This window comes from Onychostruthus taczanowskii, unplaced genomic scaffold, assembly GCF_017590055.1.
Source record: "Onychostruthus taczanowskii isolate IOZ18803 unplaced genomic scaffold, ASM1759005v1 scaffold15, whole genome shotgun sequence".
NCBI classification, from domain to species: domain Eukaryota; kingdom Metazoa; phylum Chordata; class Aves; order Passeriformes; family Passeridae; genus Onychostruthus; species Onychostruthus taczanowskii.
In genome coordinates, this window is record NW_024498685.1 from 4,294,250 (window position 1) to 4,314,495 (window position 20,246).

General features: G+C 40.4%; 1 protein-coding gene across 4 annotated transcripts in view; it reads right to left on the reverse strand.

Annotated features, from left to right (window-relative positions):
• Nucleotides 1–20,246, reverse strand: part of KIAA1549 (KIAA1549 ortholog) — a 141,746-nt gene that overhangs the window by 72,914 nt on the left and 48,586 nt on the right. The gene's annotated exons all lie outside the window — the stretch shown is intronic.

Consider the following 20,246-nt stretch of genomic DNA (forward strand, 5'->3'; position numbering starts at 1 on the left):
CCATGAGCAAACGTCACACAGAATATTTCTGGAGACAACTGCCCAGAATTCAAGGGCAAAGACAAAGTAAGTAAAAACCCTCCACAAGCACGTCAGCACAAATAGTAAGATTTCTTGTGAAATTCTATTGCTTGGAAATGAACAGGACAACACAAGCTGCTCTCAAAGCACTGGTATGTCTTTACACCAGCACTCCAGTAAGACCCGTGGAAGAGCAGAAAGCGGCTCCCTCTGACCTGTGCAAGGCTACACTCCATGGCAACTAGTGGTCTCACAAAGCAAACACACCATACAGGGTAACAAGGAACAATTCAGGAGGAAATCTACATAATTTTAGGTGGTTTTCTCTCCTTTAGTATCCCTTAATTTCCTCTGATTTTATTATTTCTTAATATTAAGGTCACTAGAAAATCTACTCTGTTTCATGGACCAGATCCTCCCTCTCATATCAGAAATGAGTGACACAAGAGATGAAGAGGGGTTCCCTTTTTCATAAGGCAAATGTGGACCTGGTATCAACAGGAAGAAATTGGTAACATGTTGTGACATGTTTGTAACATGTTATGTGACATGTTTGCAATGTTATTTTTACATTGTCCACTATTCATCTGAAGTCTGGCCTGTTAGCAGTCACTGATAAATTGCTTCATTACACAATTGCTATGTTTATTCACAGCCCTCTATAGGATTGCTCTCTTTATAGGCCACCTGTAATAAAGTTTTCATTCCTCTAGTTTGCAGAGCTCAAGTAGTAATGGCCAGGTTCAAACACAAAGAAGAAAAAGTTGAGATTCATCACATATTTCAACAAACAAAATAATCTCCTCTCTCAAAAAAGTATTCTTGGGTTACAGAGATCTGTGTATAAGCTTTTCCAAGAACAGATGAGTTTGGCATAGAAAAGGCTGATTACTTTCCTGAAATGTTGAGATTGGATTAATAGCATTCAGAGCTGAACTATTAAAGGAAATTATGGAAAATTGCAGCAGAATAGTTTTCAAGGATACACACAAAGCATTCATCTTTACATTACCTATCATGCCTGATCACCCTATTTTCATATGGGAGCGTTCAGGCAGTGCTGCTGGAACCCACTGGCAACACCCATTAACAAGGCAGGAGGGGCAGGAATCACATCCAATTAAACCACCAGGGACCAGTTTAAAGTAAAAATAAGCACACACATTACAAAGGACTGGAAAAATGATACAGTACACAGCTCAACTGCAACTACACCTGTAACCCTTCAGAGGATGCCTTTAACTCAGTAACTCACAGGCAGTCCTGCAGGAATAGCTCACCTATCTGTTTCCCAGTGTTTAACACCACTTTCCAGAGGTGATAAACTGCTGTTCCTATCCCCTTCTCCCTGGCCTGTTTGCTGGACTCCTTGACACAACTTTTCAACTGCTGACATATTGACTTGATAAATTTTGAAGATGCTGATCTGAAAAGCACATCTAGGAGAGTTAATGCTTACCACTCATCACACCTAACTGAATGCTGTGATTATATCCTCTATATTACAAATTCCATGCACAATGTTTTGTAGCATAACAGATACTATTCTCTCAAGCAGTCCCAATTCCTTTTTTTCCTCCTCAAACTCAAAATGGTAGGCATTACCAGCTTCATGATGCTTAGTTGGGGTATGATGATAAAATATACTGCCTTATAATGCTCTCAGGTGAAGAACAAAAAGACAAGAAAAAACACTCTTGTAAAAGCTATGTAAGACAAGTAAACAAGTCCATCCTCAACCTCTTCAACAGAGGTCAGATGCTTGAACACGACACAGTGCAGAACAGTGCAGCCACCATGGAATAACAGCTTCCACAAGGAGTTAACATGAGTACCGGACAACGCAACTTCCAAGAAGCACAGAACCAAAATGTACCCTGACTACCCTGACGCAGCTCTGCTAGCTGACCAAAAGTTGCTTAACTTTTTTTCATTGCTAGAAGCCTCACTGGCCTCATTCTTTTTTTTTTTTTTTTTTGACTTATGCTTCCAGCCTTTACTTTTCTCTTTGTGTTGTGACATTCGGAGTAAGCAGGGAGTTACTAAAGGAAGATTTACAAGGCTATGAACCAAACAATTGTCAAAACGAATCACTTCTCTCCCTATATGTATGTGCATTTCCTTTTAGGCAGCCCTGTAAAATCCTGCCAGCTTGGTGCTTTGGACACCTAACCCTTGCTTACAGTCAATTCCACATTGCAGACAAACATGGTAACAGAGAAGGTTACTGCTTGTTCATCACAGCTTCATGCTGTAAATCTCTGCAGCAGTACACAAGGCAGATGTGACAGCTTCAACATAATGAGCATGGTGAATACAGCTGACAGTTAATATGCCCAGACAGAGCTGAATACTAATACTAATTACTAACTCTACCTTTGATCAGGTATCTCCACAAATCTTTGACTCAAAGCTAGAGGTGATTCCACAAAAACTACTCTACTGCCTATCTACGTCTATGCTGCACACCATCTTCTTCCTTCACCCACAGAGAGCCACTTTATTTTTGTTCAACTTGACTGGGGAGCTGGCACATGGCAAGATCCTGCTAAAAGTAAGTAAATGTCACAGAAAAGATGTTCTGAAGAGTTAACTGCATAACCCTAAGCTGTCCAACAGACATGCAGACCAGGCAAGGTTTTAAATTATTTCTGACTTTAGAATATAGTTTTTAAATTTTTTTGGATGGTCTGACAATATTTTTTCCTTGAAAGACAAAGGAATAGTAAATAATTATTTCATCACACACTTGTGCCTTGCCTCTTAAAAGTAAAGAATCTTGCCACTGGTGCCAGGAAGGAAAGAACACAACTTCTGAAATAGATGTTTCATTTTTTGGAAGGAAAAGATACAGCATTGTGAAAAAGTTACAAGCTGTAAGACAAAGTCAGAGCACTGTTACCTATGGCAAGTGGAAATGGGAAAAATTCACCTACGCATGTAGGATTTTGAAAAAAAACCCACCAGCAAGTTTATAAGTTGATGTTCCACCCTATTTAATTTGCTCAGTGTTTTAGAAGCAGGGAGCATTAGTGATACGCCATTAATAATACAAATTAGTGTTTTCTGTCAACTCAACAGAACAGTGCACCACTTGAATAGCGCTTGTCAGGACAGAGCGTGCCTCTCAGGGAGAGCAGATGGGACGCGTGGCAGATGTGTTTGGGAGCAGCCAGACAGCCCACAAAGAGGCAGGAAAAGCAAAGGAGAAAGGGAAGGAGGAGAGGGCACACCATGGCATGACAATCGGCCTCATCAGTGCCGAGTGGCCGCTCTGGCTGTACCATGGGACAAAGGAAGCAGACAGATTGCACATGTTCTGCTGCATCTCAATGCCATGGCTGCACAAAGCTACTGATGAATATCAACGCTGACTTGTTTGTTTGCACAGCTGTTACTGTCGGGTGACGGTTCCCTGTTCCCGTTCAGATGGGCTCACATCAGACAAGCCAAACTACACCAGGCTGATAGCATTATGAAAAAGAATAGATAGCTTAGGGAACAAAGCTGTGATCCCAAGCTACAGCAAAGGCGAGGAAAGGAGAGCACTAGTGGAAGGGGCCACAGGAGTCACAGATGGCACCGCCACAGCGCCACAGCTCAGACAATGCCACTGGGACATGCGAGGAGCAATAACATAGGAAATCTGCTGGTGGCCTTGGGGTGGCAAGCTCTCTGCTGCTCCTGCTGTCCCCCAAAACTAGCTGGCGTCACAAGCAACTCACAAGTAATGAAACTTATCACTGAACTGAGCGACCCCCGAAACCGCCAAATCCGAAACTACAGAAGCACAGCCGTGCCCCGCTAAGGCTGCTGCAGACGTGTGAATTTGGCAAGGACAGAAGTTTCTCATGACTACAGCAAAGGACTGCTGCAGTCCACAGAGTTCTTTGGTGACATAAATATACCATGTCTGCACGCCAGAAAACTACACAAGTTCATAAACCAGAAACTAGACCAGTCATTTTTCCAGATAGCAATTAGAGGGATGCAGATTGCATCCTTCCCTGTAGCTGCAGTGCTAAAAAGTAATGTCTGTTCTATAGCCTGTAATAAAGAAAGGATATTTTTTAAATATATATTTGTAAAAATATACATGCATACTGATATGCTTTTCTATATTCTTCATTTATAACAAATACTTCCATGTATTTTTTAAATGCAGGATCCAGATGCAATCTCACCTCTGTCACAATGCCTCATGTGACTTCAAAGAAGTTGCATCACTTTTCTGCACTCTGCTATTAAGATATGGCAATTGTACACTACCACAATTCTCAGTATTTACTAAAAAGTCAGTAATTTTCTATATTACCAAGATATTAAATCATAGACAGGTACAGGCATGACAACAAACACAGAAAAATCTTTATTTGTAATAAAAATTAAACCTTAGCAATAGACCCAGTAATTTTCGTTCTATTATATTTGAGAAACTAACTTATGACTAATAAAATTTGCAAACAACAGAAAATTCCAGCAGACTAGCATCAAAACAGTTCAAAACCTGTATCACTTAATCTTCTGTGTACTAACACAATGACCAACAAAATTAAATTTTAGTAGCTATGTTTTTAAGGCAAGGAGAAAAATTGCTCTTTTATTGCTGCCCCTTGTTTCAAACAGATGCATTTTAGGTAGAAAGGCTATCAATGCTACATACATTCCAAATATTATGGTAAAATTCCTGACTAGCTACATAACAGGAGTTCTCAAATCATTAAAATTAAAACTATGAGCTCACTAGGAATATTCACCACTAGAAACATTTACCTGATTATGGGATGGAGCAGCATATCCCATTTAAGGGAAGCTTTTGATAACATATATTTTAACTTTTTCTTCAAGAAATGGCAAGTAGGATATTGAAGGCAGCATAGGACTCAAGAACACCCAAGGGTAGAAAGAATGAGAGAAGCAAATGTATCTGAAAAAAATCTTAACTCTTCCTCCTACAGCTTAACACTTAACAACTTCCTAATTTATTCAACAAGATTTAGTACAGCTTCCACCAAAAGAGCTTGTATGCATTACGTCATTGAAAAAAATTTATATAGCTCCCTTGGGTAAGCCTCTAACTAAATTTCTTAGGTGTCTGGCTTGTAGGAAAATACCAGTCACAGAAGCATGTGCAGACAAAAAGCTGTCTGCTTTCTTCTCTGGGAGGCATTAAGCATGGATTGTACAGTGACAATAAATACCCCTAGCACACAAAAGCCAGGGAGAGGAGGGGATGGGAGCCTGAACTGTCCCTCCCTTCCCAAGCTCCAGCTCACAGCTGCTCTGCAGGGTTCCCTGCAGATTTTGGAAAGTTCTGGTCCCTGGAGCATATGCTGCACCCCTGCCCAATGCACCCTCAGGGCAGCAAGGGACACAAACCATACAAAGTCTCAACAGTTCTTTCTCAAAGATTTTGATTTTCTTACTGTAAAAGAATCCCTCATCATTTACCAGATGCTCATATGAATTTTAACTAATGAAGCTGCTTGTACCACGTGAAAGGCTAAAAGAAAGAGAAAGTAATGAAATTGGAAAATTATGTTGTCTCAGCCCTCTTTCTCACTGCAGTTGATGAAAAAATTTCATGACAGAAAAATCTGTGTTATGAGGAAAATAGGTGTTACTAGGAAGCAGCAGGCAAAGCGAGTGCCTAGGTACACAGATGCTCATTTCTACGTATTTCAGGTTTGAATACATATCCAAAAAAGAAGAGGAACATCTTCAAGTCATTCTTCACCCACATGCACAGCTGTGGTCCAGCTGCTGCCCAGGTGCAAGTAGACAAGAACCTCCCCCTGCTGCACAGCAAATAAGCACAAGCTTCCATCTTTGTATGAGGAGAAAACATGCACCAAAGCAAAAAGGGGTAACGAAAAACCCATGCCTGCTGGCCAGCAGAATTATGAAGGCTTTGTAAAGAAAGTTTTAGAAGGCAGCCTAACTGCATTTCATAATCCAGGCAAAACATACACCACGAAATCCTCATGAACTCTTGCATTTGGCAGCCAATACCAATGAACCTGTAATAGCAGGCACTGGCACCGACATTTTTTTCCTTCTCCAAAATTAAAGCTGCCCTCAAAATTTCCTTTAGGATATTTGCTAGTGACCATCACGTTAAAGAACTGTAGGCAGTCTGAGATTCCAACTTCCACTGCATGGCCAATGGAAGAGCTCAGGAGAAACTTGTGATCTATGCTCTGATCCAGGAATCTTCCTAACATAGCCACTGCTGAAGCAGAACAGGACCCTGGAGTAGTTTACAGTAAATGGTAGACTAAAAGAAAAAGAACCCACAGTTTCTCTTTATTTCATACCACTGTAACACATTTTGTTTGGCATGAAAGAGATTAAAAACTGTGCAATCCAAGAAAAACTTTCTTTAACAGAAGGTAACAAGCATATCAGACATTAAGAGCAAAAGAACATAGAGAGGGGGTCAGAGTGAGCCACCTCACCATCCACTCCATAAAGACAAGCACAAAGTGAGATCCGCCTCCCAAACATTATTACAACCTCTGGAGAACCATGACTCAGCTAAGAAGTGGGCTGGCAACAAAGCCCATGCACAGAACAGTTCGCTATGCCTACACAACACCTGCAAACCCCAAGGATACAGAAATCCTCTCCTGTGGAACTGCAAGAAGCTCTTACAGCACCAAGATGCCTCGAGATGACAGTCCCTCTCTAGAACTCCTCTGAAGCAAATTAGCTGTGACAATTTACTCCCTTTCCAACATCTCAGAGGGGAGGAAAGTAGATGTTTATGACACAGAAGCCTTCCATGGCCACTGTGCCTTCCTGCAGACCATCACCCACAGCTGAGGACAGCAGTGCCTTCGTGCAGAGCTCGGTGCTCTAACAGGACTGGCTGTCTGGCCACGCACACACAGGCACAGAAACCGCACATCAAATCCTAGTTCAAAGCGTAGCTTTTGCTGGGAGCATGCACGCTTTTTTTGGCACTTCGTTGTACATGACATCATTGTGTGGGAAGCCATATGCTAGAGATAAAGTACACACAAACTTGAATTGACTTTACAAATGTTAATTCTAAGAAAAACTCTCATCAGATTTGCTCATCGGGATAACCAGGTCACATTTTTAAAATTGAAAAGGTTTCCTTCCCCCCACTTCCTTTTTTTTTTAAATCCTTATTAATTGCACTCTGCACAGCAACTTGATTTTTAGTCTCTAAGCAGCCAGTGTCAGTTTTCATCCAACTGAATGACTAGTGAAAAGCTTTATGTTTATACTCAACACTGCAATGGCCACCAAAAAGCAGATCCTGGAAGCATTTGAAAAGACCAATTAAATTTCTATCAGCCTCTATTTTAGTGCAGATGACAGATCACTGAGTGGCATTTTGCACAAAAGCAAAAAACCACATCCTTAAAACAAAACAATTTTACTTCTTACACTGCATTATCACTATAAAATCTCCACAAGCAATGAAATGAGAGAGAGCCTGAAGACAAGAGTAACTGTCTAATTAAAACAGATCATACGCTGTATCCTAGAAACCCAGTTATCCACAGGGACTCTCTTTATTGACATATATCCTTAACTGTGCTGTGCTGCCAACAGAGGAAAAAATACCCCTGACTGGGCTTAAAGTTGCTCAGGTCAGCAGGCTCGCTGCTCTAAAATCCTGTCACTTCAAGGAATAAATGGAAGCCCCAACCTGCAGCACCTAAAAGCAGCTCCTGTGAGAGGCTAATTCACAAGGCTTCCGCTACAGACACAAAAGCACAATGAAAAATCTGAAGATGAGATTTTCAGCTGGCAGGGTACCATCACTCTGTATTGAACTCAGAACAACAACTTCATTGCTCCGGGGCCAGATCGTAACAATATGCCTGTACATGCTTAATTTTTCAAACAGTTGTATATGAATAAGCAAATAATACCAAAAATCTCCTGCACAGTCGGATATGAAGGCATTTAGTGGTACTCACAGCATGTATCACTTGGCAAATCAAGGCACATGAAAGAGAATCTGTCAACGCATTTTCACAGGAAAAGGAGATTTCAAAGCAAAACTGGGAAAGAGAGCAGAACAGTCCCAGCTACCCCAGCCTTTGAGGCTGAAAATAAGCGTTTCACCAAAAGAGTGCTGAAAACATGGAAAGAAAAGGGACATTCAAGAGATGGAACAGAAATTCAAGAAGTACTCATGTACATTTAAGTAGAGGTTACCTAAGCTTTTTCTTTACAATGTGCAATTGTTATTGACCTTGACCTCACTTGGAAAGAGAGAAATTAAAAAAATAAAAAATAAAAACCGAAAAACCCGCACCCTGTAATAAATGGAGCAGCTGCATAACACCAAAGATCAGACTTCTGTCATAATTCCTACAAATAGAACTTCCAGAAGACAACTTCCTGGCAAAAATTACTAGAAAGAAGCATTACCTTCAAACAGTAAGACCCATGCAAGAACTTAACCAAAACAAACAAATGAAAATTACCTTCTCTATAGGCTGTCAAGCTTAGGCATCCGTACAACACAGACAAATTCAGTGCAAATATCTTTATTAGAGATTCTGGAACTGCACTGGCTTTAAGAATAATTATGTTATCAAGGATGTTTTCCTGTGCAAGTATCTCAAGATTTAGCAACTCATTCTCATCTTTTTGTTCTGTTCTCCTTAGCAACATACTCCAAAGATGACAAGTAAAGAAACTGCAGTAGCTTGCTTCTGAAGAGAAATGAAACTTGCCCAAAGCCTTTTCTTCTACATCCTTAATGCAATCCAACAGCCTTCATCAGTGCTCTCAGAGCACTCTGCTGGAAACACATTATCCTGAGCTACTACTGCCTAAGCTTCCAGACCTGGGAATAACTTCATGACCAACACAAATGAGTTCAGCTCTGCCAGCTCCAGTAAGGTTAGAGCCTCTTTTCCCAGCACAGAAGTTGGTGAAGCTGTGACACCACCAGTTACCAGACATACCTACTAAAATAAACAGGATTCTAAAGTGTGAGTTCTATTTCTCAGTACTCTTATTTGCTATAGAGTTATGTGGCACCCCAAACTTAGCATAAAGGAGCTATGGCTATTGAAGTCTCCAAGTCATGGCAGTAAGTCTGTCCTGTAATAATAACTACAGTTTCTCCATGGCCCTAGAAACGTCATAGCCTCAGTTAACAACAGAGAAGAAGAAAAAACAAAAAGGTATAAACATGTTACTAAGAGTAGCAGAAATAAACCATAAAAGAATCTGAAGAAACAATGAATATATAAATAATCTAAAAAGAGACTCTAAGCATAGATCATAGATTACATATTTCTTATGTACAGAAGAACTAGGAAGGTAACCAAACAACTGTCAAGAGAAGTATATGGGAGTGGAAAGCATTTCACAGTCCTAGTTTAAGGGGCAGTCTGCTCACAGCATGTTTTACAGGAACAATACCTCTTCAGGAACATCACAAAGTAGGACTTTCTAATTCATATATTGGGAAATACACCACAAAAACAACAATAAAAAGGGGCAAGGAACAACAATAAAGACAGACAAGGAATCTCTTCTGACCAAAACTTAGCACACACCAGCCAAGCTAGAAACAATCTTGGGAAACAAATCCATTCATATGCCTTTCTCAGGCAAGACTACCAGCAGAGCAACTGAAACACATTTCAGAACAACTGAGCATTAAAAAAACTAAGAAGCCACAGCACAGCTCAGAGAAGATGTTTGTGTTATAAATAACATTTGTTAGAGGCATTCAAAAAATCGTATTTACCTTAAAGCAGCAAGGAGGAAAAAAGTGGGCAAGGTGTCATTCACAGGTGGGTAACAACAGCCAGACTGACACATTCAGAAAGAATCACTGCACATTTGTCTCCTTGGCTGATGACTACTCAAGATCCTGTAGTACAGCACCATGTTACCTCGCCTGAGAATTGCTACCAAGACAAATGATGAAACTGAAGAAATTATCCTTCTAAGTCCTTCACAGGACCTCTCCTGTCCCTTTAGCTCCCTGGGTCATCTCATCCCTCCACTTCTCTACTGTGCAAGACTGCAAAAGGTTCCAAATTCCCTCCATTACAGCTCAGTAAAGCTACAGACATGAGACAGTGAGTGTTGTAAATTGCAGCACACATGGATCAAGCACAGGTCCATGTGGCATTCACATTCTCTGGAAAAATCCCTTCACCCAGGATTTTTCTCCTGGGAAGCTGAGAAGTCGCAGAGAAAAAGGAAAAGAATAATTATCTCATTTGCTTCTCCTGTATTTTGCTCCTTCAGAATGTGTTTGGAGGTTATTTACCAACAGGTGATTGTTTCATTGGGCTCTGGTGTGAATTATTTTGACTCAATGGCCAATCAGTGCCAAGCTGTGTCGGGACTCTGGAGAGAGTCAAGAGTTTTCATTATTATCTTTATAGCCTTCTGTAAGTATCCTTTCTGTATTCTTTAGTGTAGTTTAGTTTAGTATTGTTTAATATAATGTAGTATCATAAAATAATAAATTAGCCTTCTGAGAACATGGAGTCAGATTCACCATTCCTTCCTTCCTTCGTCTGGGAGCCCGGTAAATACAATAGGTCCACAGGCACCACTCCTTGTACCACACATGGCACTGGTAAAAAAAGTCTCTGCTGAAAAAAACTGGGCGAGGTTTAGAAGCTACTCAGGTGAATCTCACATCTGGTAAAAACCAGCCTCATTCCCATGCACACTGGAGAAAGCAACTGGGAAACAGGGCTGAGATGCATTCTGGCTGCTGTGTCTCCAAGAGAAGGACAAGTAAAAAGAATAATATGCAGGACAGTAAGCATGGGTGTCACGAGAAGTATACAGGCTTCTATTCAATTCAGACCTTGGTATTTGTTTTGACACAATCTGATCTACATTTTAGGGCAACAGAGAAGTTTAACTAGTGAAGTGTGATTAGTTCCTTCGTTATGTGGGACCCCCCCCAGCACAGTAAACAAAGTTTTTAGAAGCCAAAATACATATACCTTAGATTCCCTAGAAACTTAGAAAAACTGTGGGTTTTTTCTGTTAATGATGTGGTCAACCTATCTAATTCAATCTATCTACTTAAAAAAATATTGTCAAGATTGAACCTGGTGAAGTACCAGGTTCCTTTCATAGGAACACCTCAGGCTTCTAAACTATGTTTAGAAGCTGAAACAGCCATCCGTTGGATTTTAAACTGAATTTAGAAGTTGGAGGTTGATGTCATAAATAGCTACAACCTTTCTACTTAAAAAATACCACTGCATTGAAACTGAGGCTGCCACTGTTCTCCACAAGGTACCACACACTTAAAGCATTTCCCTTCCCTTTCCAAAATTTTCCCAGAGGAAGGAAGTAAATTCAGTTACATCTGTAATGAGACAGAGCTGTGGGAAAGCAGAAGTTCAGTTTTATGGGGAATAATGACCTGAGTTTCAAGAATAAGAACACAAAGTAGAGACGAGACTGATGCACATTTTATAATTTGAAAATAGATACGATTTTCCAAGATAAAGAACAGATCCCTTTCTGATCTCAAACAGAGCTATTCTGCTTTACTGCATGCTTAGTACAATTTAAAATAATTGCAGGCTTCTTCTGTTGATTTTTCAAAAAAACTGGCTTATCAACACAATGTCTCCAAACAAAAACGAAATTAAAATGACTGCACATATTATTAACTACTTCCACTTTTATCCAACATAATGTTAAAATACACAGTATCACTGGATAACACCCATCTGATAATTTCCATGGTGCATCAGTCTTAAGAAACTCACTGCTCAGGAGAGTCCTATTTGAACCTGAAATGGGTTCAAAAGAAAGGGGAAAAATACACTAATGTTCTCTAGTAAGTTATCAGTTTGAGTATTTACAATGCACATAGATGCTCCTTCATATATGCCTTAGAAAGCTGGAAAATCCACACCTGCCTGCCTTAAAGGACAGAGGCTGCTAAAGGAAAGCACATCAGGTATGACCAAACATTCTCTTAAGAGCCAACCCCAGCTCCTGTACATTGGGATCCTTCCTCTTTCATAGGTGGAAGGGCTAAATTGAACATCCTCATTTATGGTTGATGCATTTTTTTCTAATAACCTAATCCCAAGAAATTACATTACACATAGTAACTATATGCCCACACCTTAGAAACCACCAAAAGTGCTGAGACACCCCAAAATAAATTTCTTGAAGCAACTACTTCAGATACAGTTAAATAAATAAAATTATCTCATGAGGAAATATTTTCCTATGGAGACGAGCAGCCACAACCAATAAAGTCTTCTGTATGAAGTTGATTTCTATTATTTATGTGGCTGCACCATGCACATGGCTATTTTTTCCTTACCAAAGCTTGGCTTTTCCCAAGTCACAATGCCTAGGTGTCCATTTTCAAAAAAGGCCAGTGTTTATGGATCACAGCACACACATTCTGTACTACTTTGGCCTGTATTGTTAAACTAGCATAAAATTTTTATTTATGCTAAAGGAAAGCAGGTCAGTCTTACACAAGTTATGAGCTCAATTTACTCTATTTCATTCCCTGTGCTTTCAATTCCCCCCACAACAAACAGTCACTTGGGAGTGGACATTTGGCCTAATTATCTCTCACTGTGATATTCCCACTATCCCATGCATACTCTCTTGCTATTATCTGACCTAATATACACACTGGCACAAATATAGTTACCACAGATTTAAGACATAATTTCTCCACTCCCCGATAGAAAAAAAACTTCATTGAGGGTTATTTCCCCAAAGAATAATTGAAATAAATTGTTCTGAAAACATAGGGAAGTTTCTATATTCTTTTAAACTGGACCAGATGGGGCTCAAAATGGTCTAAAGAAAAGACTTTGGAGTACAGGAGCTTGGTTATCCTTTGCTTTTAACCTGACATAGGTATTCACACATCTGTCAAGTGCTGTTATCCTAACCTGGGGAAGTTTGCACACAGAACCTCAACTACACCAAGAATTCAGTTCACTAACTAATATTGGACTTGCCCAGGAAAGGATGTGGTACAGATAAAACCTGATAATTAAAAAGAAAAGAGAAAAATCACTACAACTATGATAGTTTGAGCTTTGCTTTCAAGTGCATGATATTTAAACATTTCCATTTGCAATGATCTGAGCCTTATACAAAATCTGGAGTAAGAATTTTCTTTTCTGCGCAGATTTTCTCCTGCAGGGCCAACATTACATGGCACCCATCACAGCGGTACAACTCAGCTTAACAGTCCCAAGCAGAGCCCCAGGAGTGCTTTAGGAAACAGTGTCTCTCATCCAGCTGACTGCACAAGATTATTCAGGAAGGGATACAAACCCAAGTGGGTAGTCTCATGTTATGGTACTAGAAAAGGAATTAAACGAGCTTTTTGTGTGACTTTGTCTAGTTTTAGATGCTGCACTTAAGAAAAAGTATGGTCTAATTATAAATAATCCAAAGAAAAATACAAGAGTGGAGGGACAGAGGTACTCCAATGAGGAAACAACTGGGATAAAGTTGGGATTAGTCATCCTAAAAGAAAAATTATTAGCGTCTAAAGAGAAGGTGCAGAATAAAACTTGCCAATTGTTTTCAAGCTTATGTAAAATTATAGAAAGGAGGAGTAATCCCCTTTCCACATCTATACTGGACAGCTCAGCAATTTACTAATAGACATGAGGATGTTTTCTAAAGGCCAGTCTGTATTGGAAAGGATTGCTCCAGATGATCCAGGAACCTCCACTACAGGTCTTTAAGAACAGTTAAAGGAACCACATCAGAAATTATGATTTCAGCTGATTCTTACTTTAAGACTTCTTTCAGACCTATTTCCTCAATAGGCTGTGCTTATGAACATCCAAACTCTCCTGCTACTTGAGAAAGGAACCTCTCCAGGATATGTGAAACCAAAAATACTATCTTATATATAGTGAGATATACAGACATAGGTATATGGATGAAGATACAAATATATATATATATTTGCCATAAACATGAAGCTGCCAAGGAAAAGATAAACTAACACACTTAAAGGCATGCTGAGTGGGGATTTTAATTAGTGATTATAGGGAATTCCCTAATCCTAACTGGCCATTAGTTGCCTATGGGTAGTAAGCAAAGTGCATAGAACTAGAAGAGCAACAGAACAATATGTTCTGTATTCAGCTGGATAAACGCACACACAAACAACTTCACACCACTGAGAACTTGGCAGTGAAAGGGACCAGTGTTTGAAAGCAGTATGTGTAGAACTTAGTCACCAGTTGTGCATCCTTTGTGGTGAATGTGTTATTTACATCTCTGAACAGCCACAGAAACTCATTATAGAAGCACAACTTGTCTAGCTGCGCTGTCAGGGACCTTTCTCAAGTGAGGCAAGCCTCCAAATTCTCTTTTTTTCCTTCCAGCATTGCCCATTCCCTTTCAAAGGCCACACTGTTCAGTCCTTGATTACAACAGGAATAACAAGTCAAATGTTATGAAAGACTCAAATAAACCAAGCAGCATTTCCACCTGTAAGTAAATCACAACTGAGTTTCAGCTCCCCAAAATTTGTTTCCGTATCTTCTTACAGCCATGAGAAAGGAGAACTTACAACAGTTTCTAAGTTATTACCACAAACATTTTAAAAGCATTCAGTACAAACCTCCATACAACTGTGAAGTCAAGAAAGTCATCCCCATCACAAACACGCCACTCTTTACTTCATCAGGCCATTTCACCCTCTCTTCCCTCCCCTGCTGCTTCCCACAATACCTACAAGCAAGGATGAAACCAAAGTAATGAAAACGTATTTTGACCTGCTTTGGACTCCTACAGCTAGCAAAGAGTTTTCTTTAGCAGCCTAGGCAGTGGTTATCCTCAGCTGCACTCCCAAGACCTGCTTGGGCCTCCAAAACTACACACATTTTAACAACTAGCGCAGCCCTGCTAACAGAGAGTAAGAGCACAGTAGGACAGTGCCTGCTGCTGTGGAATGCCTCAAATTCCTATCACTGCTGAGAAAAATGGTGTGAGATAAATTTCCAAGCATATACTGCACACTGCACTGGAAGCTGTCCCTCTCTCAACCCAAACTTATCCTTTATGATGCTTCCACCTGCAAAACTCAGATGAAAAATGGACACAGACAGTTACACTTCCGTGCTGTAGGGTCAAGGCTCTGGCACCTGCAGCAGTAGTGGTTATTTCAGCCTCAGCTGGGAAGGCAGGAGAGGCTGCTCTTTCTGTGCAAGTAAAACTGGGAGAAAATCTATGAATGCACTTCTTGCCCTAAGAGATAGAGCTATTCTAACATTGCCACCCTAGGATCAAAGAAGAGTGGTTTGCCTCCTCTAGTATAATACACTGACTCCCAACAGGCAGAATAGTTAAAAAGGGAACCCTTGGAGATGCTCCAAGATATAGCAGGTGAAAGAGATTTTGCTCTTACTTGCTGGTTTGTGGCACCATGTACAGGGACGTGTACAGAGACCAAGACTCCAAGCCTTGGCAATACTGGTCCCATGAAAACCAACTTAATCAAAGGTACACCAAGTGCTGGTAGGAGTTTTGTCTCAACCATAATATAAAAAGTTAAATTTATTCTGAACTGCTGAAACTAGACCCAAAACATTTTTTTCTATAGCTTCTTATTCTCCCTCCTTGCAAAGTTAACCGCCTGGCACCATTTCAGCTTGAGATGATCCTAGATTTTATTAGTTCACACACATACACATGTTCATTCTTTATTAATTAGGATTTGGAAAAAGCTAAAAGCATATGGCCCATAAGCTTTCTACAGATTCAACAGTAACATCTGAGGTTATTTCCAGCAATATTTTCCATTCTGACCCAACAGATCATTATATCATTTAACCCACAAGTGGTTTTGCTTATTATTTCCTCAAAATGAATGACATTAAAAGACTGGAACAGTACCAAACTCAGCTGGGAGATGCAAGCAGTAAAGTTTCCATCCAATAAAACTTTATTCAAAAATAAATAGCCAGGTCTAGTACACATTTCAATCAAACCACAACCTGCTTAATAAAGAAACAAAAAATATACAGAAAACCAGCCATATTATTGCAAGTATTTACAAAGCCAGAGTACCATCATCTTCACAGGCAGCTATGTCACTAAAGCACCCAGCTTCTAAAAAGCTTGCTTGAGACCCTCAAGGTCCAGGCACCCCCATAATTACCTCCACAATCTTCCTACGTGCTCAGAAGTCCCTGCTAACACTAGTTGTCAAAAAATCCCCCCGAAAAATCACTTCCCCATATCTTGCAGCACTAACTCAAAAAACAGTAACCACACTTTGTGGTCAAGGACGAGTTATCCTTTTAAGAGATGAGAAAAATATTGACACTCAATGCACTACCTGCAGTCGCCAGTTCTAGTTTTAGCAGTTTCCATGCCAAGAGACACGGGATGTGGCTTCCTGTTTGCCAGGTCTCTGAAATGTCACATTATACAAATCACCATGAGGATGAAGGCAAATGGAAGGCATCTCATGCCATGAAAATATGAACAGTTAAAGGTCTTGAAAAAAGCAGGTGAAGAGAACATTAAATATAAACATACATATATTAGCTCTAGTATATACATACACATAATACACCAATGTGTGTATGTTCCAGGTAATTTCTAAGTGTCCTCCCTCCTACACAGCTGAGCTTAAAGCTGTGATCTTTCACGATTTCATAGCCTGAAACTCAGCTCTTATTTCAGTAACAAATACTTCTGTCTTCACACAAGAGATCAAAGTACAGGGAATCACATAACACTCATATCCAAACTCTGCTATGATTTTATGGAGTCTTAAATCCTCATCTTCATCTCTCTTCTCCCTCCACTGCCCAATTTTCACTCAGCAACTTAAGATGAAGATCTTAATATTCTTGTGACGATTTATAAGATCCTGACCTACCTCTAAAAATTCTAAGGGCTTCTGGCATAGTAAGTGAAATGATCCCTTTAAAGAAGGCTACAAGAAAACCAGCCAGCAGTAACAACCAAAGATGTGTAAACAAAGCATGCTGCTCCTCCTGTCAGAAGGCAGCACTGGAAATGGGCAATTTGAGGAACATGATTGCCAGCCCAATCTCTGGGAGATACTGCAGGAGCCTCCTTTGCAGATCTGTTTCTAACAGCTGCCAACGATGCACAGACCATAATCTAAAAATCGCTATACTAAGCCTGCTTTCCTAAGTGAATATGGAGTAACTTATTCTACTTCTGCCTTCTCCAGTAACTTCTGAATCCAACAGCCAATTCAAAATACACTCAACAGAAGTCTAGAAACTCAGAAATAGCCACTTTCATATTTCATGAACATAAGCATCTGAGATGAGGAAAGTATAAATTAATCATTCTTCTGCCCTTCTCTCCACTGTGTGAGGCTCAGGCAGAAATCATGCTTTTAAGTTGCCTTTTGGGAGCAGCTGGCTAGCAAACTTGCATATCCACAGTTCCACACATAGCACCACATGTACTGTTTGCTGCCCAGTTCAAATATCTCTTTGACACTGATCTTCGGTGACTGCCATGGTTGGACAGAGATAAAGAGAGGAGAGGGAAACAGAACACTAGTGTCAAGGTACTAGGATGCATAAATTCTGCCCATCATGGAATATATTTATTTGAGATCACAATGCCCTTCGATCCACCCACCTAGTTCTGTCTTGTGCAGAAATCCCAAATCCACCAAGTCATGACAGTTTCTCAATTGGCTGCACAAAACACTGAACCTAATCACTTCAGAAAATGAATCCTACTTCCAAGTTACTTCTGCACATGGTTTGAGCACCCAAACTCTTCTAGACTCAAAGCTCAAGTTGGCAAACAATCATGGAATTGGTTAGACTGGAAAAGACTTTTAAGATTAAGTCAGAACATTAACCTAACAGTGTCAAGTCCACCACTAAACCATATCCTTATGAGCCACACCTATGGTGTATTTCAACTACCTAATGGGATGGTGAATCAGTGGCTTCCCTGGGCAGCCTGTTCCAGAGCTTGACAACCCTTTCAATTAAGTAATTCTTCCTAATAGCTAATCTGAACCTTCCCTGGCACAACTTGAAGCCACCATTTCCTCTTGTCCGGTCACTTGTTACTTGTCAGAAGAGACAAAGTGATGAGGTGCCTCCTTTTCTCCAGGCTAAATATTCTCTCAGTTCCCTCACAGCTGTTCCTCATAAAACTTCTGCTCCAGTCCCTACTCCAGCTTCATTGTCCTTCTTTGGAGGGGCTCAAGGTCTTTTTAGTTCACAGGTTTATTCCCAAAGTCAGTCCATTCAAGACAGGTGTAAGAAGGAAAAACTGTACAGGTTTAACCTACGGTGTTTGGATCACCTCAGGGTGCCAAAGACAGCCAAATGCCCAACACACACAATGGTTCTCACCCAATAAGAAAAGAAGCAATCTTGTTTTCCTCAAATAATTATTCACTTGTTAGGTAAGTGAAAAGATTAAAACAACTGCTTGACAACAATGATATTATGAAGCTGTTACATTATTTCAATTCTGACTCCTGCTCCCATTACAGAAAGAACCCACATAAAATGATGGCAGTCCTACAGCAGATTCCATATTACTCAAAACCAAAATTTTTCATTTAAAACTACTGTATTTGATAGTTCCCTCTTCCACTAAAACTAATTCCTGTATCTCTGAGAAATCCTGTTTCCAGCTCTAAATACTGCAAAAACTCAACAGTAAGCATGGTTTCTTTCTTGGTTTAATAGAGAAACAGTAATACACAGCCCCACCATGGCCTACACTTCAGTCTGCAGCTTAAAGTCCTCAGAAGATTGATTTTCTTTCTCATTCTTACTGAACATTTAGTTCACTTCACAAAAGAAATAATTTGATTAATACAAAAATGCAAAACGAGCATCCTATGTGATATGTATAAAAGAAAACAAATTGGAGAGAAGTATGTTTATAAACTAAAAACTAAAGTAGACTGAACTACAAGTGTAACTTGGACTGAGGGCTATAGTTACAACAAGGTGGATGCTCTCTTCAGATTTACAGAGATCATGAGTCAGATGTAAGTAATAACTGGGAATTGAATACATCACCATGCACTAGTTAGAGCACTAAATTCAGCATCACTCAGGATAGGAGAGAAGGATAAGGAATATGCATCTTCATTATTCTTCAAAGCCTTCTGGCTCTAATTTATGTGCACAATTAAATTCTGTGTATATTAATGTATTTAAGTTATTTAATAATTTGACTTGGAAAATCTGTAATTAGGCTTAGCAGTCCTCATCAGAGAATTGATATTTCTGGATACTTAAAGCAGCACTGTATTTATGTGCACATATGGAATCTAGTCAGTCCTCTCAGCATTTAAGGATTAGAAATTTTACTTCTATTTCCAAACCATAAACTAAATTCTGCACAATCTGTTACTGGATCTTGATAAATCATAGAATTGTTTAGTTTGGAAATGACCTCCAAAATCATTGACTCCCACCATTACCCAACCCTGCCAAGTCCATCACTAAACCACGTCCCTAAGTGCCACATTCACATGGATTTTTAACACTTCCAGGAAGGGCAACTCCACCACTCCCCTGGGTCCTGATTCCACTGGCTGACCACTCTTTCAGTAGAGACATTTTTTCTAATATCCAGTTTAAGTCTTCTCTGGCACAATTTGAAACTATTTCCTCTTGTCCTACCACTTGTTACCTGGGGGAAGAGACCGACCCCTACCCCACTACAACCTCCTTTCAGGAGCTGGTAGAGCGTGATGGGATCTCCCTTGAGCCTTGTTTTCTCCAGGCTAAACATTCCCAGGTGTCTCAGCTGCTCCTTATCAGACTGGTGTCCCAGACCCTTCCCCAGCTCCCTGCCCTTCTCCAGACACCACCTCAATGCCTTTCTTGTAGCCCCAAAGTGAGCACAGCACTCCAAGTATCACCTCACCAGGAACAGAGGACCCATCACTGATCCTGCTGGCCACACTGTTGCTGATACAAGCCAGGATGTGACTGGCCTTCTTGGCCACCTGGGCCCACTGCTGGCTCATGTTCAGCTGCTGTCAAACCAGCACTTCCAGGACCTTTTCCATTGGGCAGATTTTTCCAGCCACTCTGCCCCAGGCCTGCAGCACTGCAGGGGGGTTGCTGTGAGCCCCGGGCAGGACGTGGCACTGGGCTTGCTGAACTTCACACACTTGGCATCGGCCCATTGAGCAGATCCAAAATTCCCACAAAACCTGGTGTTCCCTGCAAACTGAGGATGGGCTCACCCCT